The 23,411-nt window shown below is 37.8% G+C and overlaps 1 protein-coding gene across 1 annotated transcript in view; it reads left to right on the top strand.

Moving 5' to 3' along the window:
* The first annotated feature begins 15,408 nt into the window (after positions 1-15,408).
* The window catches only part of CARD11 (caspase recruitment domain family member 11), a 138,374-nt gene continuing 130,371 nt past the window's right edge, over positions 15,409-23,411 (top strand). Inside the window, exon 1 of the mRNA XM_052000080.1 lies at positions 15,409-16,234. The gene's annotated coding sequence lies outside the window, so the exon portion shown is untranslated. The remainder of the gene's footprint in view (positions 16,235-23,411) is intronic.

Here is a 23,411-nt window from a genome sequence, read left to right on the forward strand (position 1 = left end):
ATCTAAAATATGCTGTTTTTCTCTCTATTCATAGATTTAAAAGTCATAAGGATCTTGGTGATGATCTTGTCCAAGCCCTTCATTTCATAGATGAGAGCAAGAAGACTCCAAGAAGTGAATATTGTCTTGCCTGAGGCTACAAAATTAGTAAGTAGAGGGCTCCCATTAAGGTACCCAAATACTATATTCACAATTTTCCCCCTAGGCTACTCTCTCTCTGATTCTGCATCAAAGGTCAATTATATCCTTAAATGGCTTAACTGGTATGTGAGGCACCACCTCAAGCTTCTTTAGCCTTATTTCTATTGGGTTATTATTTTCAGTAAAGCGGTTACAAACACACTCTCATAGCAACCCCCCAAGAATCACCACTATGATTTAATAAACAACAGTCATAGAGTTTAATGGTCTTGTTCAAACTATATAATTATAGTTATCAAGGGCACACAAGTATTACAAAGGGATGAAGAAATTCCTTCAAAGGTGTCATCTCAATCTCTAGGAAGTGAGGCTGAAAAAAGAACTAAACCAAAAAAAATCCAAAAGGAAAAATCAAAGCTGGGGAAAAAAAGCAAAAATAAACAAAGAAAAAAACCTGTCTTCAATAAAAGAACATTTTATAATGAGAAAGTCCCAAATCAAACAGATAAATCTACTTTAATTATATGGCACTTCACAGTTTTCATGCATTATCTAATTTAATCCTCAAAACAAGCCTATAAAGTAGACAGGGTAATCTCTCAGGACCATCTCCACCTTAAAAAGGAAGAAAATGAGGTTTTAGAGACATGAAGTCATTTGTTTTTATATGTATAAAAGTTATCTCCTCCTTTGGATTGTGAGTTTCCACAAGTCAGGGACTGGTTAATTTTGGACCTCATAACCCTAGCACCTAGTATATTGTCTGGCTCAGAGTAGATGCTTAATGGAATGTTTGTGGAATGATTACACAGGGATAGTAAAGTTAAATCAAGATTTGAATGTAGGATTTTTCATTTAGATTCACTGTTCTTTCCACTATACTGTAATAATTTTCTATTATATTATGGTATGATTTAGAACCAGATGAGATCAGAAGAGGTCATTCAATCCAATGTCTTATTTTACAAATGAGGAAACTGAGGCACAGAGAGATTGTATATGACTTACTAAGGATCACATAGCTAGTAAGTAGCTGAAGAAGGATCTTTAACTTTTGACTCCTGGATAGCTAGGAGATGTATAGAGGATCCTGGAGTCAGGAAGACCTGAGTGCAAATGTAGACTTGGACAGTTACAATTTGTATGATCCTGGGCAAGTTGCTCATCCCTGTTTACCTCAATTTCCTCATCTGAAAAAATGATCTGGAAAAAGAAATGACAAACAAGCACTCTCTCATAGCACTAATCTAGTACTCTATTGTTTACATATTGTCTCTATGGTGTTTTATTATTAGTGTTGTCTAATAATCTTCTTTTTCAGGAAATATTCTAAAAATCTGTCCCCTGTGCCTTCAAAAAAACATCACCTCAAGCATGAATTTCTTCTTTGTGCATTCAATTTGTCCAACCACTCTTCCTGGCTTTAATTTAAGTATTACTCTCTTTTTTCTACAAAGCGTAGGGATTGAGGTTTGGTGGTTCCACTATTGCTAGTCATAAAAATAGATCTCCAGAGAAATATAGCCAAATCTGTCCATTTATATCTATTTATTGTCTTGCTTCCAATTGCAGCTTTAAATTCTCTTAAAATAATGTGAAGTAGTACAATGGATAGAGTGCCTACCCTGGAGCAGGAAAACCTAAGTTCAAATCCAGCCTCAGACATTTAGTAACTATGTGAACCTGGCAAGTTACTTAATCCTGCTAGCCTCAGTTTCCTCATCTGTAAAATGAACCAAAGGAGGAAAGGCAAACCACTCCAGTATCTTCATCAAGAAAACCCCAAATGGAGTCATGAAGAGTTGGACATAATAAGAGTTGGAAACTACTCAACAATAACAAAAAAAAATTTAGGTCTCATGCTAATGGAAATAAATCCAAAAAGAAAGAATCAACTAATTATGGAATATTTTAGGAATCTTAGAAAAGACTGCCCTGAAGAATATAGATATGTTTAGAAGAATTGCACATGTTTAACTTTTGTTGGATTGCTTGCTGTCCTGGGGAGGGGGAGGGAGAGAGAGAGAAAAAAAAAAACTTGGAACACAAGATTTTGCAAAAGTGAATGTTAGAAAAATAAAATGCTATTTTTTAAAAAGAGAAAAAGAAAAGTTGCCCTTTTTCTTACAGGAAATTGTGACTATGACATTAAATTACCTAGATTCAAATTCTGTTTTTACTTTCTAGCTTCGTGATCTTGGACAAATCACTGGATCTAAGTTTCCTTATTATTACGGGAGCACCTTACTAGTGGCTGCTGGGGATCTAATTCTGACCAGCAGAACAGATCCTTTCATATGCGAGAATAATAATGATACAAGGAGATTGAGAAGCAGTTACATTCTTTGACCTCTCTCCTCTTCCCTATTGCTTCCAATTTATTTCATTCCCAATTCACAAGCAACATCTGCATCAGTAAAGGATGCTTTGCATTTCCTTCAAGTGTGTTATAATTCACAGCTGTGGGGGCTTTTGGAGAATTGACCGGCCCCTTATACTTAGGTGTGTTCCTTAATACCTTATGTATAATATGAAGATAATAATGATAAATTCACATTTATATGATACTAAAAATCTTACAGTGTTTCCTTTACAACAATGCTGTGGGCTATATAGTATCAAGTTTCCTTGTTTCCAGTCTCTTCCCACATAGGCAACATAGATGGTCCAGAGGATGGAACACTAGGACTAAAATAACAAACATCTGAACTTGAATCCAGCCATAGACACTTCCAAGCCATGTAACCCCATCCAAGTCATTTAATTTCAGTCTGCCTCAGTTTCCCACCTAATAAATAATTATCATAATAACACCTACCTCCTGGGGTAGCTATGTGACTCAAATGAGATAATATCTGTAAATGTCTGACACAAAGCAGTGGTTTAATAAATGGATGTTTTCTCTCTTTCCCCTCTCCAGTCCATCCTCTAACAGCTACCAAATTGATAATCCTAAAATATGGATCTGTGACTATTACTCAAAAACCTGCAGTGATTGAATATTGCCTCTAGGATAAAATATTAAATCCTCAACCTGGATAATGCCTTCACCATCTGGCTCTGACCTATCTTTCTTGTGTATGAGTCCCCTACTTGTACTGTATATACCACTCAAACTGACCTGTTTCCATTGCACAACAGTCCTCCCATCTCTGTATTTTTGCACAGGCATTTCCTTTCAAGCATAGTACTTGATTTACACCCCTTCCTTCCTTTCACTTCATAATATTCCCAGATCCCTTTGTTAGTTCAATTGCCACCTTCTACCTGAGGGTTTTCCTGATCCCCTTATTAATTTGTGTTCTCTCCCACTTTGCTGGTATTTTGCTGATTCTTTTTCCTTTTCTTTTTTTCTTCATTTCTATAAAATATATGCTATCCACATAAGAAATGTACATCTGCATAGGATGTTCAAACATATAGACAGGTGGCTCAGGGGGAGACATTAATAGATATCTCTAGAGTTTTGCCTACTCTTCTCTAAAGGAGACTGTGATTTCTTCCTTAAGGAGAGCAGTAGAATGGATTACAAGAAGAAGAAACGAGGACCATACTAGGATGTTATCTATATGCCCTACAAAATATTGCTGGTTTAGAGGTTCACTTTAGAGCACTAGCTTCGAATCAGGAATATATGACTGAACAACAAAGGGTTTCATTTGGTTCAGATAAAAACCTGCTTTCTTTGCTTCTATATCTTAATAGAGGTGGATGCCCAAAGCTTATACCTACTAGCTTGGACCTATAAAAGCATAATTAACATGAAATAAAAATTTCTCAAATGTCTCTATCTTCTGGAGTTATGTTGAAAACCAACTATGTAGAAATCTCTGTTTAACATTAAAGCACTCTGTCAGTCAATCAATAGACATGTGTTAAGCATACTGTCCCAGGTATACGTTTATAAATGAGAAAATATAGGTTATATACAAAATAATTAAGGACACAAGTTGATTTATATTAAATATCAACTATATACTAGACACTATTGTGCTAAGCTCTGGGAATACAAATATAAAGAATGAAATAATTCTTAATCTCAAGGAGCTTGCATTTTAACAGGGAGGATGATTGAATACAAACATAAGAATATATAAAATAAACACATAAAGACTACTGCCAGAAAGTTTTAACCCTTTCACCTCTTGAATATCACCTTTAGGGTCCTTCATCTCCTAACTGGTAGCTGGACAACTATTTCAGGAATGGTTCGCTTTACTCTCTACTCCCCAGGCTACCTTCTCTATAGTCAAAACAACTTTTTTTGCTCCATTCCCAACCTCTGCCATCTCCAATACTCTTCAGTTCTGGAACCATGCTTAAATCATTTCTGTCATTGTTCCTGTATATTAGTCTCCTCCTCTATAACCCCACTGACTGTCCCTATAACTTTCTATATCAGCAGCAATTTGCCCTTCCTTGGACACTCGTCTCCTAAGTATATTGTCTTCTGTTAGAATGTAAGCTTCCTGAGGGCAAACACTATTTTTATATTTGTATCCCTAGCAGTTAGGACAGTATTAGCACATAATGAGGGCATGATTTTTTTTTAATTTAACTCATTCAAAAATATAAAGTAAACTAGAAGTTAATTTGGAGGGGAGGGCATTAACAGTATAGGGATTGAGCTCTAGAGTTGCAAGGAATTTAAGAAGCCCTATACTACAGCTGATTCATTTCACAGAATAGGAGATTGAAGCCAAAGGTTAAGACTAAAATCAGACAAATAACAAATATTAGAACTCCAGTTCTTTTAACTGGAGAGCCAAACTTGTTTCCACTGTACCATCAGAAAAAGTTTTCTGTAGTAGGTGGTGACTAAACTATGGCTGTTTTGTTATTGTTGTTCTTGGGTGTTTTTTTTTTAATATTTTGTTTTTTCCCAATACACATAAAAATAGTTTTCAACATTCCTCTTTGTAAGATTTTAAGTTTCAAATTTCTATCTCCCTCTCTCCCTCTCCATGATTCAAGCAATTTGATATACATTATACATGTACAATCATTTTACAAAATTTTGTGTTGGACAGAGGTAAGTAGAGAACACATCTTAGGCATGGGAAATTGCAAACTCATGAAGATAGGATACTCAAGAGAGAAGATAATAAATACCAAGGGATGCAGGGGAGAAAGCATTAACAACTACAAAAATAGATGAATAAGAAATATGCTTCATTAAAGTCCCATGTTTCCAGTCCCTAATAAGTGTCTGTCATCTTGACCTGAAGTAGAACCTTCCTGGAAGGCATGGAAGGCAAAAAGAGCTGTGGTTTCTATATCCAGTGTAGCCTTCTGTCACTTCATATTCCCTATGTCTGATCTCATTTTCCTCAACACTAGAAAAAGCCCACAGCTACTATTTGCTTTGTGTTTCTATTACTTTTTGTACCTGTTTCCCAACACTTTTCAGGTACACAGGGGCATCTTTTACCTTTAATGGTCTCATCTACCAAGCTCCATTTCGGGAAACAAACAAACAAAAGAAACCAAATCCTACTAGTGCTAAATAGCATCATAGATTGTTAGAGCTGGAAGGGACATTAAAGCATATCCAGGCCAACTCCCACATTGTGGAAAGGAAGATTATAGAGATATTGAGCTAAAGGGAACCTTAGGGACCATTGAGTCTCTACACATGAAGAAAACAAGGTCAAGGAAGGTCATGAATAACTTGAGGTCACATAGGTAGGAAATTGCAAACATGAGATTTGAAACCCGGCTCTCTGACTTTGGAACCATTGTTCTTCTCACTGTACAGTACCACTGAACCCCAGAGAATGAATGGGTCACACAGGCAGTAAGTAAATTACTCAAACCACAACAGACCAAGATAGAAAAAGTAATAGAAACACAGAGCAAATCTTTTCTTCAGTTTTTCCAAACTTCACATGCTTTCCATAAGCAGCATTCTCTGCTAATTTGCTCATTTTAAGAGATTTAAGAAATTGTTAAATAGTAAAATTGTTAATCAAAATATTAGAAACTGGCAGAATTTTGGATTGTTTCCAACTGCAGCCAGAATTCTCCCCCACTTTCTATTTTCCCCTATCACTTTTCAACTTCAGTCCTTCTATCCCATGGTGAACAATTTTTTTTTTATTCCCTAGACAATCATTTTCTACTACAACTCTCAACTTCAGTCAAAAGTAGAAAACAAATACAAGTGGAGAACATTGTACTCTGGGGGGAAATCTGGGTCCCAAAATAACAAATCAATCACACCCCCCAAAAAAGTAATTTCCCCAAGCAGAAATGGGTAAGCCCTCAAATTCTATTATCACACACACACACACACACACACACACACACAGAAACATACTTTTTTTCTTTTTCAAGGAGTCCTTACTCTTTCAAATGTAACCTACAGACTACAAGAGAGATTACTTTCATGGATATATTATTTTTTCCTGTCCCCAAATGTGCAGGATATTATTTCTTCAAAGCTAATACACCTGAATACTTGAATCCATATTCATACTGCAACACAGGAGCCAAAGGATACCCCTTCTTTGTCTTTTTTCATCCCTGCAGTTACCCAGTTATTCACCACCTAGTCAGGGCACCTCTGTGGTGGCTGGCAAGTTTCACCTGCCAGGTCTAGAAGTTGGTTTCTTTTGCTTTTCTGTATTCATTTCCCCCCCTTTCTTCATCATTATTGTTGTCACCTCTGTTCTCTTTGAGCCTAACCTCATGTGAGATTTATTGTCATCAGAGCAGCATGGCATGTTTACACACACCCTTTCATCTTGAGATCCACAGAGAAAAAAAATGGCCAATTTGAAAGAACTCCCACAAGTCTAGTCCACCACCCCCATGGCCTTCTAGCCAAGAGTTGCCCAGAAATAGATTTCCTGATTTATCAAAGACACCGGTCCTCTCTCCCATGACTTCTTGATTCTGATTTCACCTCTATTTTCAAGACAGCTTTCCCCCTTTCCTCCACTTACTCAAAAAAACTTTGCTACTTCATTTCTTAAAACTGAACTTCAGTTAAAGAAAAAGGGTGTTTGGTTTATTTTTCCCTCTCATTTCATTAAGTTTTCAATAAAACCATAATACAAATAATACATTTTTAAAATGTTGTGTTGTTTTTTTAAAAAACAAGACACTATTTGTGTTTCTCCCCTAGATGATAAGCTCCTAGAGGACAGGAACTATGTGGCTTTTTGTTCTCTTTCATAGTACCCAGTTTCTTCTAAAGGCTTAATAATTAAACAACAAAAAGCAAAACTTTCCACTCTGAGGTAGGTAGTGAAGGAGGTGCAGGGAAAAAAAGGGGGGGGAGGAGGAGGTGTGCAGAGGCGTGCAGAGGCAGAGGTGAAGTTTGTAAAGCTAACTGCACCCTACCCCCCCATTTTACAGATGGAGAAACCAATAAATGGAGAGCTGAAACTGTCTGCCCAAAACATAGTGACTCAAACAGTTATTAACTAAGGAATTCAACGTTTCTGATCTGACTCTGAGACTGACTCCCTAGATGAGGGGTTTACAAAATCTTTAAGGTTGGAAAATTAGCCTTCAGTATTGTCATAGCCCAAGTCTTTAAACACAGAGCAAATCTCTTCAGTTTTTCCAAACTCTACATGCTTTCCGTAGGCAGCGTTTTCTATTAATTTACTCATTTTAAGAGATTTAAGATGAAATGTTAAATAGTAAAATTGTTATCAAAATATTAGAAACTGTCAGCATCTTGGATCGTTACCATCTGCAATAAGGGAAGGTACAGTATTAGGTCCTGGTGGGGTAAAGCAGTAACAGTGCCTGCAGGTGACTGAACTCACTTTCAGGGAATCCTGAGGCACACCTCCAAGAACTCTGGGCTACCGAGAAGCACATTGTGACATCCTATCAGTTACAGTCATGATATTCTAGGAAATGGCAGCTGGCGTAGGCTTTGACATCCAACAGACTACACATTTTTTTTTGACAGTGCTTGACTGTTGCACTGGACCTAGGATATAATTTCTGTATAGAACTTCCAGTGAGAAAACTCTGTCTTCCAATGCAGATCAACACCTACACTTCATTTTAGAATCCTAAGACCCGAGTTTCTAAAATCACACAACAAGTGACAAAAGTGCCATTTTCACCCACCTTCAAATCTTCCTAATTCTGAGGCCAGCTGCCTTGCTGACTCATCCCAAATTTGGTGAATTAAGAATGGGGTGGGGTGAAAGGAGAAATATGAACTCATTCATTTATACTGCTGAGATGTCTTCAGTTGTTTCCTTTAATAGAAAAAGGGGGAAAGGAAGTTATTTAACATCCATGTTGACTGATGATGATCAAGGCTAAAAACTTTCCAATTTAAAGCCTAGGAACAAAAAAATCATCACTCCACTTGCTATGCTACGCAGTAGAATTGGGCTTTATTTGTTAAAATACCTTTTATTCCAGGTAACCCAGAGCACTTTCAGGACTAATCAGTTACATGCTGGTAATACAGTCCTTCTGACTGTAAACAAAGCATTTGTTATGTGCTTGCTAGAAGAGCTCACACTCATACTTTTGGTCATTATGCTGATTATTCATCATAATTTATTCATTTGTACAGTGCTGTAAGCCCAAGCTCCTTCCTAGAACTGTAAAATAGATGCAATGTGCCAATTACCCAAACTTAATTAAGGAAGAATGAAAACATTAGTATAAGAAGTTACAAAGGGAATATCATCTATTTATTGGGGGAAATGGATAGTGGGCAGCCCTCAGGAATGAGCTAGATGGGTATTGATTTGATGTCTGTTTTGATCAAAGGAAGAAAGCAGTCCCATTCCAAGACAGCACATAGGCATCCATTAGTGTGGGTCCATGTTGCTTGTTCTCACACAAGTATGGAATGTTTTGGCAGAGATGGGTATGTGCTCTTTGAGAGCGCAATCATTCTTTTGTTGATACCCCTAGTCCCTGGCACACAGAAAATGTTTCAAAATTGCTTTGATGGATGGCAAGATGTCTTTTTTTTATAAGATGGCAAGATTGATGATGGAGGCATGATTGATAGAATGGGTGTCCCATCCCACCCAAAAGGTCACACTCCTTAGAGCCTCTCAAATAAGTACAGATTTTGGGCAAGTTTGCCTCAGCTCTAATATTGTAGCAGAAAACATTTCAAGGAATTCATTGCCCTTGAGACATACACAAGACTATCATCACATTTCATGGCTCAGATGATTGGTAAAAAACAAAAAGTGTTGGATATGTATTATGGACTCACAAATGAGAACATTTTCTCTCTGCATTTAAGCCATTATCTATGAAAGAGGAGAAAAAACAAGAAGAGAAAAATCTCCCTTTGATCCACCTCCATATCCACATGGGGCCTTTGTAAGATCAAGGGGTGATTTTTGAGGATAAGGTAAAAGGAGGTTCCTTCAAAGGAGGGAGGTCTGAAGTAAATGGATGCCAGTGTTGGAATTTGCTCTGCAAAGGGGAGCAGAGAATAAGCAATCTGAAATTAAGAAAGATGGGCATGGAGGGAATGGGAAAGCACTGCTGCAAGAAAAATGTGTGGTGTGTGTGTGTGTGTGTGTGTGTGTGGTGTGTAAATGCAAAATATAATTAAAGAATTTGAAAGCTCCATTTTCCTCTCAAAGCTATTTGCTGGGGGAGGGTGCATTAATAAATACAGCCCCGGTGAGGTATGACATCTGGGAAAAAAGCAATATATTAATTCTCAGATCAATAGTTTGTGAAATGCCTTTTTGCTGTCCCAAGTGTGTGACTGTTTCCCTGATAAGGAATGATTTTCTTGGAGTTAAGGGCAACTACCACATGATGAGATTACTCTCTGGAGGGTGGGGAGAGGAAAGGTAGAGGGAAGGAAGAAATAATAGCAAAGGGGAGGGTCATTTAGAAGCTGGCATCATAGTTTCCCTCTGGACTCGCTGTCTGATTCCATTCTTTTTTCAGCAATACAGAAACATACTCAAACATTGCCTCAGAGTCTGGTTAGGATACTATTCCAAGTAGAAAAAGGCTCTGAAATCTTTTCATCGGCAATACTAAATTGCAATGTGATCCATCTGTTGTTTTCTGCTTTCTTTCTTTTTTTTTTTTTTTTTTTTTTTTACAAAAAAGAGGATTGAACTATATTGGCAACCTCAAACTTTTTGGTCTCGAGACCCGTTCACACTCTTAAAAATTATTGAGAACCCCTTCTTCCTACTGAGAGCTTGTATTTATATAGGCTATAACTATGGCATTTATTGAACTAGAAATTCAAATATCTGTAGGCTTATCCAGTTCTAATATGGAGGTTTTTGGAGCATGCCCAATTTGTCTAAGCACAATTTGCTATTGTATGGTAGAAGATGAAAGAGGCTTCCAGTTTAGGCAATCTGGACATTCTCTAAAGGTCCCTCAAGGAAAGCTCCATGTTGGAATTGGGCATGCCCAGAGAAGCTCAGGTTACATGCAAAAATTAGTTATAACCTCATGGACATTCTGAAAGGATCTCTGTGTACCATACTTTGAGAACCATGGGAATATGTGATGGCTAAGCTCTATGGCCAAACCAGTAGAAGAATCTAGTGTTCTTTCTACTATATTATACTGTACCATAATCATACAGAGAAAAAACAAAGCAATTATTGCATCTCGATTTAGAGGACCTAGGTTCACCTTTTGGGTCTGCCACTTGTGTGCTCTAGAGTAAATTATTTACCCTCCATGAGTCTCAGTTATGATATCCTATGAAGACTCTTGTGGGTTTGCATCTTGCAATCTCAGCTTTACTACCTATTATCTCTTTCTCCTTGGGCATCCCCCCTTTCTGTCCTTTTTTCATCTGTAAAATGAAGGAATTGGAGTCACAAAATGGTCCCTTCTAATTCTGAATCCTGTATTTCAGATCATCTCCATAACTCTTCTGCCTCACCTCCAGAATAGTGATTTGATCATTATGTCCTTAAAAGCTGATCAACAACTGATCAATATTAATCACCTATTTTGGGCAAAGAAAATACAAAAAATGCTTTCTGCCTTAGGGTAGTTTCCATTCTACTTCTGGGCCTTACAGCATATGCATAAAGACAAATTCAGTGCAGAATAATTTTGAGACAGAACAAATGTACCATTTTCTAGGGAAATTGAGAAAAGTCTTATAGAAGAAGAAGTCTAAACTGTGTATAGAAGATAGTCTATGAGGTGGAGGTGAGGAGGAAGTCATTCCACACACAGAGTAACTTTCACCAAGGCACAGGGGTAGAAGATGGAATATCACATATGGGGAACAGCTGGTAGGCCAGTTTGGCTGGAACATGGGGGATGTGAAGAGAAATAATATCCAATAACCCTAGGAAGAGAGGCTGAAGCCAGATTGTGAAGGACTTTAAATGCCAAACAGAAGAGTTTTAATGTTATCCTAGAAGCAATAGGGATCCATTGAGTTGGGAAGTGATGTGGTTAGACCTATACTTTAGGAAGTTTATTTTTAGTAGCTGTGTAAAGGATGACTAGAACAAAGAAGTAACTGAAAATCAGAAAGATCAATTAGGATAATATTTCAGTAGTTTGGGGAGAAGTAAGAAAAGGTTAGTGAGTAAAAAGGAGGATGCTAGAGATATTGTAAAGGTGAAATCACCAAGACATGACAATTTATTCAATTTAAAAGTTGAAAGAAAGAGAAGAGTCACAAATGACTCCAAGATTGTATGAATAAAGGTGATATACAAAAATGGTTTCAGGGTGTTCATGAAGTCAAAACTATTTTCATATGTAACCGAGGCTTCTCTGGGCATGCCCAATTCTAACATGGAGATGCTCTTGAGAGATCATTGGAGCAAGGACAGATAACCTAAAAATAAAGGGTGAATGAAATGAGAATAGTATCATCAAAAAAAATGGGGAGGTTTGGAGGTAGTCTGAATTTAGGGGTAAATGTGAGTTTTATTTTAGGCATGTTAAAATGAGTTGTCTTTGGGAAAATTTGGTAGAAATATCCAGTAGGCTGTTGTAGTATTGGAGTTCAGTCTAATGATTAGGATTGGATATGGCTCAATGGAGAGATAATTCAACACATAGCAAGTTATGATACTACCAAGGGAAAGAGTATATAAAGAAAAGAGAAGTGGAAGGAGGGAAGGAAAGTAGGGAAGAGGGAAAGGAAAGAGAGAGGATGAGGAAAGAAGAAAATAAGATGATAGGACAGGAAAAAGAAGAAAGAAGAGATGGGAGAGAAGAGCAAAGGAAAGGAGAGGAGAGGAAAGGAGATAAGAAGGGAAAGAAAAGGGAGGAGAGAGCCTTTAGTTCAGACTTAGAGGACAGGAAAAGATGGTTAGTGACAATGAAAAGTCAAATAGGTTGGACAAAAAGTAATAAATTATAGTATTATGGACACAATGGAGGAAGGAATACTCAGAAAGGGAGATAGTTTGAAAGACGTCTAGGAGGAGATCAAGAACAAGACTGAGGAAAAAAACCATTGGATTTAGCTTTCTGGAAGGTAATCAATAAGGCTGTAAAAATATAGATAATCTTACAGAAAGCAGTTGAGTGATGGGCTAAGAAACCAGATTAGAAGGGATGAAGAAGTGAGTGGAAGGGAACAAATATAATAACAACCTTTTCTAGGAATTTAGCTATAAAATAGAAAAGAGATATAATTACACATCTTAATGGAATAGAAGGTTCAAAGATAGGATTTTTTTAAATAGAGAAGAATTGGGCATTTTTAAGACAGTTGAGAAAGATCCAATAAATAAAATGAGAATGAATATTAGAAAAAGCAAATGATGGAAGAGAGCAAATTCTCAGAGGAAGTGAGAGAGAATATGATAAATAACACAAGTGGAAAGATTATCCTTGACTAGACTATATATAGACTTATATAAGGGAAGAAGTCCATCTCTTCACACAAAAAAATTGGAACAGAGGATATTTCAGTAAGAAATGAAGAAGAGTTTTGAGTTGTAGAATGAGGAGAAAGAGGAAGCTCAAGACATATGGCATCTAATTTCTTAGTAAAATAAGAGGTGAAGTCCTCTGATGAGAAGGAGTGAGAGATGACATTAAAAGGTATGAGGAAAGAGGAAGTTTGCAATTGTTACTGCAGAAAGTATGATAGAGAGTCCAGGGAGAAAAAAAGAATCACTATGTTAATACTGAGAGAACAAAACATAAATGTATCTCACACTGGGCACAATTGGGTGACTTTCATTAGGAATATTTGATACCTGTGGATAAGAAAAGAGAAGACACTGGAGTTAACCCAGAGTTGGGCCTTGGAAATATTGAGTTTGGTCACAGAATAAGGGTACAAGGGATTCAAGGGTAAACAATAGAGCATCTGAACTAGACAATCATAGGATTAAGACTGTAAAGGAGGTGAAGAAAGAAGATTAAAAAATGCTGAGAGAACAGCAAGAAATAGAAATACTAAAAATCATAGTAAGATGAAGAATAAAAATCATGGAAAAATATTGAAAGCTTGAAAGTTATGGCTGGAAAGAAAAATTTCAGAATGCTGCATCATGGCAGTGAGACAATCATGTGTGATAGTGAGATCAAAGCTATGACCATAAGGTGGCATGGAGTTGATATTCATGGGGATTTAAGAGATTAATAAATTAGGATGCCAAGGTATTTAAAGATAGGTCAACATGTATGTGGACAGGTACTAGAGTAAAGAGTCTGAGCCTGAGACTTAACCCAAAATATCAGAATGTTATTTCTCTTTTCTCTGTTTAAAAATTGCTCCCTTGAATTCTGCTCTGTTTTTTTCTGTATTAAGACTTGAAGAGGAGAGTTGACAATAGGCAGATCCAGAGAATAGTAAATTTCATTAGGGCTATGTATCTTACCTACACTATATTTTTTGTCTTAACATCTAGCTGGTACTTTACACACAATGGGCACTTAATAAAAATTTGTTGAATGAACAAAAATCAAGGTGATTATAAAAAAATTGTGGGTTGATAAAGAAGATTTAAAGCCTATAACTTTAATCTACCTCAGCTACTTATATGGGATTGTCACACCTTAAATTTTGTCTTCATTTAAAATTGCTTCATCTCCATAATAATCTCTCTCTCTCTCTCTCTCTCTCTCTCTCTCTCTCTCTCTCTCTCTCTCTCTCTCTCTCTCTCTCTCTCTCTCTCTCATATCTGTGAGTGTGTGTCCTATCTTTCACTTTCTAAGAAAGGGATGTCTACATATCTTTATTCAGTCTTCATTCACTTTAAATCCTTACCCTCTTACTTCCAACCCTGATTCTACTGAAACTGCTCTCACCTTACTAATAACCTTTTAACTGCTAAAACATTCTCCTTGACTTTTCTTCAGCTTTTCACATTGTTGACTATCCACTTCTCTTGAATCCTCATCTCCCTTGGCTTCTGGAACATTGCTAATTCCTAGTAATCACCAATGCAAATATCACAATAGCCATCTTAATAGTTTGTCTTAGTTATTAGTCTCCTAACTTGAGGGCATGGGTGTTCAGGAGGACTGGTACCTCTGATGAGACCTTTGCAGGGCTGCTCATGCATCCTTAGTGCCCACCTTCACCCAACTTTCACCTCCAGGAAACTTAGAGTTTCAAACCTGTCATTGAATAGGTGGATGTCTACCTCAGGCATGTGAAGAATTCTCCTGGTTTAATGGGCAGACAAATTGTTAGAATGATTTGTTCTAACAGCCAGAAAGGCATAGAAGATGCCAAGGTCTTTCACTAAAGCTGATCATCATCAATTCTCTTGACTTTTATCCTGTCACTGGGCTTCTGACAACAAAGTGAGGCTGACAACTTTATGCGACTCTGCCCCACTTAAATAGAGACAGCCAGTACAAAAGAAAAGAAACGAGATAGAAGCTTACAAAATTTTCTGTGAAAATTATGGAAGAAGCATACTATGAATTTGAGGAAGAAAGATGAGGAGGTTTGTGAATAGGCAGAAATTCAAATATGTTAAGAAACTTTCATTCAGTCATGATACAGATTGTGTGTAGATTAAGGTTAAATATATTAATTCTGATATCATCTATATAAAGTTGATAATTGAAGAGAGAATTGCCAAAGAATAGAGAAGAAAGGATCCCAGGACAAGACTGATGTTATTGTTCATCCTTTGTTTTCAAAAAGAACCAATGAAAAGGAAGATAGAGGAGGATATTGGATGTTCAAGAAAATGTAGCTCTATTTGTTTCTTATTTTTTTGCGTATGCAAAGCCTAATGTTTTAATTTCTCAAATGACTTTGAGAAATGCTGAAAAATGCATGACAAACTTCTTCAGAAATGACTGAAACTTCTAGAGGAAGTGATGGCCCATTACTCTGGGTCTACCAACGCTGCTTCTGAAGAGATAAAGAGGACAGAAATGTGCTATTCCTTTGAAGCACTGCACAATTTAAATCCATGTGCACTCACAAGCCTACAGCAACAGGTAGGACAGCCCAGCTTTCTTAAGTCAAGACACAGTCTAAAGCTTCCAGAGAGGCCCCAAGGAACCATGCCCTTCTCCTCCTCCCTCCCCACATCCCCATCCGCTATCTCCGTCTTTGTTTCAGCTTTCTCTTTCCTCAAGTCTCACTTCCCTCTTTCTCCAGGATAATTTGGTTTCATTCTAAATCCTTTAACAGATTCTCCTTTAGACCTTAATAACTTTTTCTCCCCTTTCTGAATCTTTTTTTTTTCTAACCTTTTGCATTTTTTTAAAGTCTCATTTCCTGTCTGGGTTTTGCATTTCCCTCCCCCGCCCCTCCCAGCCTATGACACACTTTCTCTCTTCTTTTTTAATTCTTTTTTTCTCTTTTATTTGCTCCAAGCTCATTCTTCAGGGCCTTCGCATCAGCCCCTTACCTCCCTTTCCTTCTCCACTCCCCAACTCCTCTCCCCTCTGCTCCGAGCCCTGGGCTCAGCGCTCAGTCCCAGAAACCCCATTACCCCAGCTCAACCTCTTCCATCACCACTGAGATTCACTTGGCACCTCAGACCGCTTGCCCTCTAGTCTCCCCCTTCTCCGACAGGTGGAGGTAGAGGGGGTCATCGAGGAGATTTGGGCCCGACGAAAGCAGCCAGTGCTGAGGCATGTAGGAGGGAGGCACAACTGACCAGGACCTGGACCTCCTGTGAAGCACAAAGCATGAGCGCTCGAGGTAGGAAACCCTATGACCAGATTCGGGGCCCCAGGGCCTGGCGGTAGGACTAGATTGCGGCTAGGAGGGTGGAAAGTCTGGATCGAGCCTCAGAATCTCTCCTCTCACTCCTCAGAATCTAGGAAGTTATTTCTAAATCTGTCTCTATTTCAGTCTCAGTCTCTGTCATCCTCTCTGTTTTTCTCCATTCTTTTCTTCTCCCCCTTCTGTAAGAAGAAAAAGTCATGTTACACTGAAGGGAAGAGGGGGATGGAGTGTGGGGTGAGGAACGTCCTCAGTGCACCTGCCCGCAAGAGAAAGCAAAGTCCTCAGACATCCCGGAAGCCTGAAACTTTTAAGGACTTCACGGCAGATCAGACGGGGGTAGATCCAAAATTTCTAAAAATCGAGCAAATCCTGTAACTTGATTGGAACGGACCGCTGACCCACTGCGTAGAGTCGGGGGGTATGAGGGGGGAAGAATAGAGATGCATTACAGCCCCCGCCCCTGGGAAAAACTGGGGGTCTGAAAGAGATGAGACTTGGGCTTTCAAACCTGAACTTGGAAGCACTGTTAACTGTTGCACTCTTTCAGAGTGAGGGTCCTTCCGCCTCGCAGAGCCTTCAATGATTAGAACTTGGTTAAGCTATGTGTGTATGTTAAATGCTGTTGTTTTTCTTTCTGCTGACATTTGTCCTCTGTATTGAAGGTGGATATGGATTAATCCACCCGAAAGAAACAAGTTGGCTTGTCACTTAACATTCACCGAGTGCAAAGGTCTGTGACCAAACTTCCCTGAGCCATGTACGAATCAAGCTTTGGGGACTTTAGTTAGAATCCTCTCCTTGCTTTACCCTAATCTTCAGTTCTACTTACCTCAAAGCAGGTGTAAGAAAATGATAGCACAGACCTCGAAATCAGGGGATAAATTGGCTAACAAAAGCATATCATAACAGTCTTGTAAAACTTCGGTTTTCCTTTATCACCCTCTCCAAAAAAATCTAAATAAGTAAATGAATAAATTAATCTGGGAGAGGAAGACAGACTATATAAAGGAAAATTAACGAAGGAGTTAATTTGCATAATGTAAGTGTTGGGGTTAATAATCTCTGAATTCAGAACCTGCCTCCAATTCCAGTTGGGAGAGACTGAACAGGTCACTTACCCTCTGTAGGCCTCAGTTTCCTTATCTGTAAAAATGAAGGATTGGACTTGTTTCAATTGTTTCAATTATGCTCAACCCTCTGTGATCCCATTTGGGGTTTTCTTGGCAGAGATACTTAAATGGTTTGCCATTTCTTTCTCTAGCTCATTTTACAGATGAGGAAACTGAGGCAGACGGAGTTAGTTGACTTACATGGTCACATAGCTAGTGTTCAAGGCTAGATTTGAACTCAGTCTTCCTGATTACAGGTCTGGTACTTTATTCACTGTGCCACCTAGTAGCTCTGATGTTGGATGTAATCCAATTCTAGCTCTAAATCAATGATGCAATGTTTTAGTCTAAGAACTGACAAGAATAGTATTGAAGCCATAGAGCAGTGGGGAAATTCGGATAGATATGCTGCCAGATTAGATAAAAGTAGTTTTACACCTAAATTGTTTTTGTTTTAATGTCATTCAAACAAATATGGAAAAGGAAAGGTGAGGCTAAACCACAATTTACATGGAAAATATGTGAAGGTTTTAGTGCATTGAAAACTCAATATACCACAACAATATGATCTTGGACTCAAATCTGCAGAAATCCTTGTTCTCCTGGTCAGGTTGGATCTAGAGCATTGAGTTACAATATTATGGAAGTTACAAATCAGGACTTGATTTATTGTTTTATTGATTGCTAGAGTAAAGAAAGTGATGGAGAAAATGTTAACAATGCAAATCAATAATCTGTCATGTGCAATTTTTTTTTTTTTTTTTGGGGGGGAAGCCTAGTTGTTAAACATTCGCCAGCATATCCCAAGAGGACAGTGACCAAAACAGTGAAGTGTTTGGAAACTATGACACACAAGGATAATTTAAAGGAACTGGGATATTTAACATAAAAAAAGAAAGATTCAGAAGGGGCACAGTAGCTATTTTTAAGTATTTGAAGGCCTATTATAGGGCTTAAATTGTCCTACTTGGTCTCAGAGCACAGAACAAGAAGTCACTGATAGAAATTGCAGTGAGGGAGATTTTGACTTGATCTAAGAAAAAATATCTTGACAATTAGAATTGTCTAAAAGTGTAATGGACTGACTGTAGTAAAATGACTTCCTTGTCACCAGTGGTCTTTAAGAGGAGACTGGGTGAGGACTAATTGTCAAGAACAGATTCTTCTTTGGACTGCCTCCCAAATCTGAGTCTCTATATGATTCTAGGGTCTTCCCATCATTTGTAGCTAAATAAGAAATATTTAATTTCAGGAGAGAGAGAGTTTCCGGATTCATAATATAGACTGTCCTTTAAAATATTCAGCCCTGTTTTGTTTTTTGTTTTGTTTTGTTTTGTTTTTCCCTAGGGATGATACTTATTTGAATCACTAAAGCATTTTATAGCTATGACTGTCTGTCTAGCCTTGTACAAACAAGGAACTGTGGTGGATATAAGAGGGATGAGTCATAATTGTCTCTGCCCCCCAACTATTACTATTATTTAGATGACCTATGGGAGCAAGATATGTGTGATATACTGGATCAAACATTGATATGCAGCTTAGCATCTTAAATTGGATTTGCAACTCCATATAGGGTTTTGTAACTGAATGTAAGGGTCATTAAATTATGATTGATTATCAGTAAATGTTTGATTTGTATATTTATTTAACATACCCATTTACTCAGGGTCACATCAAAATTTCTCAGGCAAAAAGGGGTTGTGAACAGAAAAAGTTTAAGAAGCTCTAGTCTATAGTACCATAGATTTAAAGCTGAAATGGCCCTCAGAAGTCTTCTAATCTAATTCTTCATTTTGTAAATGATAAAACTGAGGTTCAAATAGGCTGTGTCTTGGTCAAAGTCAGCAGAGCTAGGATTTGTACTGAGTTCCCTGCTTTCAAAGTCTGTTTTTCTTTCCATTGCCCCATTCTACTTAGGTCTAGAGTCACATGATAGGGTAGCTCACTGATTCTTACGTCAGAGGACTTAAGTTCTCTTTATGCTTATTAGCTTAGTAACCTCTCTGGATTTCAATTTCCTCATAATGGAAAATGGAAAACTGGACTCTATGTTTCTTTCCAGCTTCAGCTTTAGAGCTCTTATTATATAATCTTATGGTCATAAAGGGGTTAGGTCAATTGTTCTGCTGCTTGTTTAAGGGATCTGCCCAAGGTCATAAAGGTAGCCTCTCTAGACCTCAATTAACTCTCTTGTAAAGTGAGGAGGTTGGATTAGATGTTCTCCAAAGATTGTTTCAATTCTAAATTCAATGAACCTGTGATACACTAATTAATTAAGTGCTTTAGTGCAGAATTGGGAGACATCATTAGAGGTTGGAATAATTGTAGAAGGATTCTTGGCATTGATGGGACTTGAGTTTGGGTTTAAAAGGTGGGTAGTATTTGGATAAGTAGAGAGGAATATGGAGGGCATTTCATGTTATAGATGTATCTGAAGCTCACTCTAGTTTCATTTTTGTAAATCTATGCTTCCTCAGGCTACCTAACATTCTTTTCAAAAAGGTCTGTTTAAGGGGACAGAGGAAGTTTGGAGATTAGAGGAAGAGAGGAAGAATGTCCCATGAAGATGAAATGGTCCTCAGATTATTTCTCTTTGTACATCGAAGACTTAATCAAATCAGGGTTTTTAGATGATTATAATGAAAAGGAGTCATCAAATGCAAGTCTCCTTAAATCCAAGAGCCAATGGAACTAGCTTTTAAAATACCTTTCAATATTCTTTTCCACTTACAGTGTACAGGAGGTTTAGGCCAATTGTTTCTTGCAATAGAGGAAAATGTCTTGGTCTGATGAATCGGGACATCCCTGGAGTGATCACTTCAATATAAGAAACAAAATACATCTTTTTCTCTAACAAACCTAAAGTTGCCCTCTCTTCTAAAAACTTGATCAAAGGAGTCAGTCAACTAGTCAAGTGTGTCTACTGAAGTGTAGGGACCTTTCCCTTGTTTTTGAATGTTTCCTTTGAGAAATACTTTCCCCTTACCTGGCTGTTCCATCAGATATATAAAGAGAAATGTTTGGGTGAATTTAAACCAGGGGTGTGCAGAAATTTAAAGGAAAGATTCCTTACAGTGCTACCTTAAAAGTCTTTCCCTCCTACTAATCCTATTTCAAGAAAGAGAAGAATTAAGCCAAGTTTCTCTCTGGATTCTAGGCATCTCACAGGTGCACACATTCCATACACAGGTATAGCTGCCAACAAACCCTCCCCTAACATTCTTCTCAAAGATTCTGCCTACGCCCTTGAGGTACTCCTCCTTTCTGGGTCAATGGTTTTAATGGGGTGAACATTTTCAGGAGGGTAGCCTTTTGGATTGTGATTTGTTCAAGGGCTCAGGGATTATAATGGCACTGTCAAATTTATGTAATTGGTGTCTATGGCACAGTTCCAATGAGTAATAAAAGCTTTTCTGTTTCAGCTTTCTCAGTCATTCCTCTCCCTCCTTTCTCCCCTCCTCCACCTTCTCCCATTCCCCGATTACTCTTACTCCTCACTGACAAAGAATGAACCTACTACCAGTCTATTATACTATAGTTTCCCTGGGAAAGGTTACTTAGGTCTGCCTATGTTCTCAATTTAGTTAGTGAATTACTCCCATCTGGGCATTTATTTGGAGGGTATCAGCAAAAGGGGAAAAGAGTTTCTTGGAGTGTCATGTAAGATATCCTCCCTAAAGAAGGTATTTAGTTCTCTATGTATTTTTATACCAAGAATAAACAGCTAGATGGTACAGTGGATAGAGGGTCAGACCTGGAGTCAGGAAGATTCATCTCGCTAAATTCAAATCTGGCCTCAGATACTTTCTAGCTGGGTGACCCTGAACAAATCACTTAAACTTGTTTGCCTCAGTTTTCCCATCTGTAAAATGAGCAGGAGAAGGAAATAGGAAACCACTCCAGTATCTTTGCCAAGAAAACTCCAAAATGGGATCACAAAGAGTCAGATACAACTGAACAACAATTATTATGATTATAGTTGTTTACATATTGTCTCTCCCTAGATGTTGAAGTCCTTGGGAACAGACATTGGTTTTTGTTAAGGTTTGACATTTGTGGGGAGAGGGAACAGGGAGACTTTCTTTATAGTCCCAGCACTTATCAAAGATGAGAAAACTGAGATTATCTTTTCTTGGCATAAGAAGGTACATAATAAATGTTTGCTGATTTCATAAAGCATTGTCCATCCTTCCCTACCTCACTTTTTATGCCTGTAAATATCCTCTATACACCTCAGTAGCCTGAAAGTAACAGGAGCACTTTGACAAAGTAGTGTAATGATACCTACAGCTGACATATAGCTAGACTATAACACTTGGCAAACCCTTTACATATTTCTCAATCAATCAGAATTAATAGTCTGCTATGTGCTAGGCAGGGCTACAAAGACAGTCGCTGCCCTCCAGGGCTAACATTCAGTGAGGAGAGATAACATTCACGTAAACTGTCTATGCAGTTAAAGATGTATTTAAAGGAAACAAGCATTTGTCAAAGCACCTACTATGTGTCGAGCACTGTACTAAACACCATTATTTTCATTTTATAGTTGAGGAAATTAAAGTAACTTGATCAGCATCACCCAGGTAGTAAAGGGTTTGAGGTTGAATTTGAACTCAGGTCTTCCTGATGTTCCCTTCTAAAGTCAACTCAACTTGTGAGTTGTAAGACCAGTAACCACAGCACCATTTAGCTATCTCAAGAGGTCACTTGATTGAATGGAAAGATTTAAAGTCATTCCTATGGATATGAGGATATGTATGTGTGTGTGTGAGTGTGTGTGTGTGTGTGTGTGTGTGTGTGTGTGTGTATTATAACAAATGAACAGAAAATAAATATAAAGAAATTTTAAGAGAGAATGCACAAGAAACTTATTTAACCTTCACAACAACCTTTAAGATAAGTGCTACAGATATTATGATTTTCATTGTACAGATGAAGAAACTGAGGCTAAAAGAGATCTCACAATTTGACTTAGAGTCCATAGGCAGTAAGTATCTAAAATGTTTTAGATACTTGTTTTCTGACTTCAAGTCTCATCTATTAAGTCCCACTGACCCACATCCTTTCTTTTCTTTGTCCTAGTAAATCTTTCCCTTGTAATCCGGTAGTGTCAAAAGTGTAACTTTGTGTCAGTGTAACTTCTCAGGACTGTGCTTTTGGAAATCTTCACTGCAACTGCTCTCTATGAGGTTCAGAAAAGAAAAATAATTGGCATTTATTTCCTACCTCTTTCTCTGTTTCCAACCAAAGTTTTTCTTCTGCTTTTTTCCCCCAAAAGGTAGGAGGCGGGGAGAAGTGGGTTGGTGGTGATGGTGGGAGGTCCTTTCCTATGAGCTAGATTTAGCTTTGAGCAGCTTTTGAAGACTTAACAATTGTTGAATCATCTCCCATCTCACTCCCCAACAAACTCTTATGGTCTTCCTTCCTCACTGGCTCTTTAGTTTTCTATTTGAGCAGGACTGCCTGGGGGAGTTTCCTCTCTGGCACACCCTCTGCTGCAGTGAGTTATGGTACCAAGTTTGAATGGCAATAACAGTCTATGCCAGAAATCACAGAGGCCTCAGAGGTGCCATCCAATGGCAAAATGGATGTCCCATTTTTTGATCTAAGGGCAAACAAAAGCACAGTGTGGGTATTATTAGAGGTTTTATAAATTGTTACTTCAGTGAATAAATGTTGGTTTGAAGTAAAACTGCATTTTATTGACATTAGTATTTCAGTTTCTGCCTTTGAGTAAAGTCTATGTAATTCATTGATAGTCAGGGGAGGGAAAAGCCAGGCATATTATAAAAGGAATTGAATATAGTTAGTTCAATTTCTGAAATAGTGAGTCTGAATAATAATGATAACCCATACTTTCTCACATAGAATATTCTATCTAAGGGTTCTTAGCTGGTTTTTTTTCAAAAAGTACCTCATTAATCTCTACAGTGCCCCTGGGAATTGAGCAATTATGTATATTTATTTCACTGGTAGAGAAACTGAGGCATATATAAATTGTGCAGGACTTTTCATACCCAGAATGGACTAGAAAGCAT

This window comes from Antechinus flavipes, chromosome 1 (assembly GCF_016432865.1).
Source record: "Antechinus flavipes isolate AdamAnt ecotype Samford, QLD, Australia chromosome 1, AdamAnt_v2, whole genome shotgun sequence".
Taxonomy (NCBI): Eukaryota; Metazoa; Chordata; class Mammalia; order Dasyuromorphia; family Dasyuridae; genus Antechinus; species Antechinus flavipes.